Source organism: Nesoenas mayeri (genome assembly GCF_963082525.1).
Source record: "Nesoenas mayeri genome assembly, chromosome: 20".
Classification (NCBI taxonomy): Eukaryota; Metazoa; Chordata; class Aves; order Columbiformes; family Columbidae; genus Nesoenas; species Nesoenas mayeri.
This window is the reverse complement of record NC_137569.1, coordinates 7,715,586-7,722,040: the sequence shown is the minus strand read 5'-3', so window position 1 is coordinate 7,722,040 and position 6,455 is coordinate 7,715,586.

The following is a 6,455-nucleotide window of genomic DNA, read 5'->3' as shown; positions in this document are numbered from 1 at the left end:
AAAAGAAATGTAGCATTATACATTAACATCCATCCTTCATTGTTTTAATTACCATCTAATGAATATTGGCTCTCAGAATAGCTCCCCTGCAGGGCTGAGCAAATGAGAAACAAGTCGTAGCAGGACAGTCAGAATGAGAGGAAGGGAAAAAAAACAAGACAATAAAAAAATCCTACACATCAGGAGATGCAGAAAAATGCACCCTGGGATGCAGCAGTAGATATTCATTTAATAATGCCAGCATTTTATATGCAAAGCTTTCCTGCATGGCAGTAAAACATATGGATTAATAATGGGATTAGAGAAAAAAATTAATTAAATTTAAGGTGGTCTTTATGGTACGAGGGGTGAGGGGAGGGAGAAATAATTCTCTATCAGTGCAAGCATCACCTGAGATTACTGCTGTAGAAAGAAATTTTAAAAACAACCCTTAAAGACCACCCCTAAATTAAATCCTGGTTTTACTCAAGTCCATGGGAGTTTTCTCCTGCGCTACTCTCATTTCTCGTTAGCTTATTTTGAAAATCCCACTCAAACGCATCCAGCTGCTTCCAGCATGCAAATGCACAAAGCCAACTGGAAACTGAAGCTCGTGCAGGGCAAAATCTGAGCTGGTACCAGAAACCGCAGCCTTCAGAGCCAGGACACTGCTCTCCAGTTACTGGCAGTTTCTCCTCTAGCAACATATGGACCCCAATTTCCTCCCAAATGCAACTTAGTCACAAGTATCTGCAACAGAAACTACAAAACCAAACTTGTAAACTCCCAGAAAAAAGAGAGAGTTCAAGTGCTCTAGACAGAAGGCAATTAAACCAGACATTTTAAAAATTCAAATATTTTTAAAAGCTGTACTTAAAAAAAAAAAATAAAAAAATTCAAGCTTTTAAGAAAGAATATGTTTATATAAAAGGTGAACAAAATCCTCATAGCACAAATATGTATGCAAGGTGTACAGTATTGCAGTATCTGTCTGGCATCTGTAAGAGTTACAATGATTATAGTGGTCTTACACTTACCCAGAAGAACCCCAAAAACATTTTATAAAATGTGACACAGAAGCTGTACAGGCATATCTTTAAGTACCTGGATATATCCTAAAGACAGCCCATCAGTTTACCAAACAAAAATATAATAAACAATCCATATGTAAGAAGTGGTTTCAGGCTCCTCCAAGCCAATTTTGACAGAAAGTTTTTATCCTATGACTTGCAGTATGAAAACCACACAACCAACCATGGAAGCTGATTAAGCACAGCTCCTGTGCAACCCAAGTGCTCTTAGATAACTTGGATGCACAAAACAAAGGAGATTGATACAAGGATCTTTGTGCCCTTTGTGCTACAGTTCAAGCTACTTTGAGGAAGTGCAGGTAAAAAAATAAAAAACAAGGGATATACAAGCTAATGTTTAACTTTAATTGATTAGATTAACTCATGTTATCACAAGCCATTATAGCGAGGTTTACTGAATACTAGACAAGATGGGCAAACTGTCTAACGTTGCTTGAAGTATTCTGTATTTTTACATAGTGCTTAGATGCAGCATCAATGAAGCAACAAGTCACTCTGCTGCTTCAGTGGAGCTCTCTCAACATTGGGAATTACTGCCCTTTTCTGTGGGGTTTGCATTCCAGAGAACCACCAATTCACAATGGCTGCAGGGAAATCAGGTATTTTCGGGGAAGTCACTACAGCCCAACTGTGTTCAAACCTGCAGATAAGTCTCCCTTATTCAGTAAGGCACGCTCTGATATGATCTTTTTTCATTTGGGAGGGGAAAACCTCAAATGACTGATGCAGGAAATAAACTTTCTCTCTCCTCATGCCCACTTCTCAGACTTCTGTGATAACTTCAATACTGGAACACTAGCAACAACGAACAACAAATGTCTTTAATTAGAGGATATACTGAACCTAACTGAAGCAAGGGAAACATAGGGAGGCAGCCCTAAATGTAGGGAGTTAGCCCAGGTGGAACAGAGCCTGGATTGCAGGGTTAATACCCAAAGATTTATCTTCACAGGAGTGTCCTGTCACACCTCATTTGAAAGATGCCTGGAGCTCTAGGGCTGACCTGGTACCATGCTGGACTCTGCCCAACTCAAACCGCACAGTGCCAGCTAGTGCAGGACCTGCATTTCCCTAGACCTTAACCCATAAAACAGAATACAGCTTCACCCAATAATTCAGGACTCTTCCCTTTCATGTTTTCAGGTTAAGAAAAGGTTCACAAATAATTTTCTCTTTGGACAAACAAAGTCGGAGAGCATATATTAGTATTATGCTCTAGCCTTAATATAATGTACCAAGTCATCCTTTAAATCCTGAATTGATACACAGTCACCACAGCAGATCTTAAGAGCACAAGTCCTATTTTCCATTGCATATCTAGGCAAAATCACACCAAACATTTGAAGTAAAATTCACCCATACACACAGAGGTCTGACAATAACAACCGCATTTAAATTTTTGTCAGATTTTTCCTACTTCCTCTATCATTAGCACTCTATAGTCAAGACAGACTTGACCCTTACCTTAATATTTTGCTAAATTCCTCCTTTATGCTTCAGGAATTTCCCATTTTGGAATGCTGCAGCTCTGCCTTCCGATATTTCTAAATCCATGCTTTGAATACTTGAAGGAATTCAGAGTGCTACAGCCTGATGACTCCTGGGCTCCTGATAAATAACAACATAATTGCATTTCCATCTTTTACATACAGAAAACAAGCACAAATGAATTTCATCTAATATTTATTTTGTTGCATTCAGCCAAGCAAGGACTCTGATCAAGTTTTGCCCATCATTTAAGAGACTAGATACAGCTGGAATGGATTGCATAATGTCATGCAGTACCAATTAGGGGCAAGTCAGTGGAGAATATTACCAGACTGCTGACACAAGGAAGGAACACAAGTAAATATAAATGCCAGATGCAGTGAAGTATCATGCCATATCATGGCTGCACTGCATCTGACCAAAAGCCAAGCAATACTGTAATTATTTATAAAAACAAAACCAAAAAATCCACTTTGTATCGACTTCATTGCAAATTTCTTGTGAAGTTTCTGACAAATGTGGCATGGAGAAGAGGTGCTGCCCCACACCAGCCCCAGGCTGCAGGTGTAAGCAGCCAAGTGCTCACAGGGTGACAGCCACAAGGACAAAAGCATGACAAGCACAGAGGATCATTCCCTGCTTCTACACTTTTAGCTTTCTCTGCAGTGGTAGTAGCCAACAGCTGCATTTTGGCATCTAGGAAGAACTTATTTTTTTTTCACAGACAAAAGAGGAATTCTACAAAAAAGTCTATTCTCTTGGCTGTCATGGGTGACCCCATGTGGCTTTTAATACAGGTGTCCACACTCCCTCTACTGACTAAAGCTGTAACCACGGTTGGTCTTGTACTGCACATGCAGCACTATTATGTGCTTAAAAATCAATTGCCTTGATATTCTTAAACATCCAAAGAGCAGGACTAGCAGGTCATTATTCCTGAATCCTGTACTTATAACCTAGTGTAAAGCACTGGACAGGTTATTATTTGTTCCTCAACACATGCAGAAAACTCATAATAAAGCTTTGCTGGCTTAAAACTGTGGTGACCTAAATCCATTTTTAAAGTTTTTTCGGGTGCTTATAGAAAACTATTGTGAATATTTAAAACATTAGAGTCTTCTGGTAGCAATAAGCTGAAATTGACCTTTCTCAGTTACTCTGTCATCACAGTCTGTGATTTGCCTCACTTCTAGCAGTGTGAATTTCTGAACTGCAGACTAGGACAGCATGCTGCCTATAATTTCATAGGACAGCATTAAAAAACACATTGAAAGGTACTAAAGGAAAATGTAAAAAGCAGTAAGATGTCATAAATAAAGGCCCAGAGGTAACAAGGTGGGCAGATGTCATGCTGTGTTTACCCAGCCTGTTCTGGTGAGCTGCCATTGCTCTGCAGCTCCTGGAGATGCTAATGTGACAGGAAGGATGAGGCAGTGGATCAGAAACAAGCTCAGAGATGGCAGCACTGGTGGAGATTGAATGTGTGACCTCTGCCATTATATTTAGAAAAAAAAATCTTAAATGGTACACATAACATGAGCTCAGAGCAGCAAAACTCTACCTCCTCTATGGAGAAACACATGAAGAATGGAGGGTGTGATGCTACAAGAACAAATTAATACTTTGCATATACTGACAGCGTTACCCCTGGTTTTGCTCTTAGAGCTCAAACACGGCAGCTCTACAGGCATCAGTGCCTTTGTCAGGTCAGGTATAGCTGTGCCAGGCCCCCAAAACCCCCTAATACAGTGATGCCCCACTTAATAAAGCACCAGTCCTGCCCCCCTTCTAACCACCCCATCATGACTTTCACTCCTGGTATTTGTACTGGTTTTGCTTTACACTTTCAGCTTCAGTGAGTAAAAGATAAAAGGGTCAGCAGCATCAGAATCCATTCCACTGTCTCCAGCCTAGTGGTGTGAAAGGCACAGAAAGCAAACAAGGAATATCCTCAAAGGGTCCGCACACCACGCATCTCCCTGGCAGCCAGACCGCCTGTGCTGCGTGACCTACTTGAGGCTGCTGAACACTGTCAGGCTGCAACAGGAGACGATGGCATTAACGAAGACTGCAGGGCTGCTGGGGATGGACGGCCCAAGGAACTCTGCACTTCCCTGCATGCTGCAACTCAAGGTCTCAGCCCTCAGCCTTTTAGACCTGCTGGATAACAAATATTAGTATTAGGCCTAACAATAATGGTAAGCTGAGCTCACAGATTTAACTCAAAAGCAAAATGACCTTGAATACTAAACAGTTCTCCCCTCTGTCCCAAAACCACTGTATATAAGAATTCATTTATTACTTATCTGTACTGAATAAGCAGTACAGATACATACTTTTCACTAATGATTGCCCAAATGTTAGTTTCTTCTCTTATCTTTTATTCATATTTCCTTATGGATTTTATACCTCACATCCCTCATCATCACTTCGTCACTGTTGCTTTCCACTGTTTTCAACTACTGTCTCAATTTTTAACGCCTTCACTAATTTCAACTTTTTGTTCAAGTTCAAAACAAGTTATTCTCAATTTCACCAACCACAGTATGCAAAACAGCAATTATTTTGCCACAGCTTCTGCATTTACCCACCCCTCTGACAAAACCAGTTGCATTGGGCTTTAGTTTCCCCATAGAGGCTGAAGCATGAGCCCTTGACTGGATGGAGCTGATCTGAAAAAAATCTCCATATGGTCTTTAAAGGATCATTCCCTACCTCAAGCACCTGCAGCTGGGACTTCTTGACCCTGGGATAATCAAAAGATCACTATTTATTTCTGTCATGGTGGCCTTCATTCCTAGTAGTACTACCATTCCCCTTGCTAAGCAAATCATTACCAAGAAGCCATTATCTGTACTCTGTACTGATTTCAAATATTTAGTAACCTTTTCCTATAGATTTTGGAGTGGGAAGGAGACAGGTCAGAAAAAATAATCTTAAATTCAGAGTTATTAGCCTTTCAGGATAATATAGTGCATCTGGTGCATGCATGTGTATTCAGGCACTGTTGATGACACATCAAAAGAGTTCTGCCATTTCAGCAATGAATTGGGAATTCATTTTATCCTGGGTGTATCCTATGATCTCAACAGACATGCTACAATAAAAACAGTTCACATTTTGGGACAGATAAGTTTTAAATCTTTCAACTCGGGTCTGCCTATCCACCTGTCACACATCCCTACCAATATTGACCCCTCAATAAATACTTGTTCCATGTTTGGTAAAATACAGAACCACTGGGGATAAGCAAGGAGTTACTACCTGCACAGAAGCTGCAGTGCTTGAGAAGGCCGCGCTCCAAAGAAACATTGCAATTGGTTAGCAGAAACATATCACAACATCTGTCATCAGCCTCTCAGCAACAATTCTTATGAACAGCCTTTCTTCCTGTCCTTCAGCTGCTTATCAGCAGCAATCCTGCACATATAGTGGGAGAATTAATGCTGCCCAGAGACATTATAACTTATCTAAAGGCTGGTACTTCCTAAGAGCATAACAATTGTTTAATTTGGCAAGAAACCAAAGCATGTCCACTGTGCTGTAATGACAGACTTTTGTGACCAGCAGCACTCTAAGCAGTCACAGTGTCTCGTGTTGGGTTCTGCTGAGTGTTGCAGTAAGCTAAATCCGAAGACAAGAGTAACACAGTCAGTTCGAGGTATTACAGGAACAATGTATTCATCCAGACTGTGTGCTAGAAATAGTCTGAATAGTGAAAGAGTGCCAACTGTCTGAGCATAATTATGTTGCTATTTAATTTGCTACTTTACCTGCAATGGAGGCAAAGTTAATCCACAGTTAATTCAGCCAGCCACATAAATGCTGTAAACCATTTATAATCTCACCTTTATATAACATTTATTCTAAAACCACTAGGAACCACGTACAGCTATT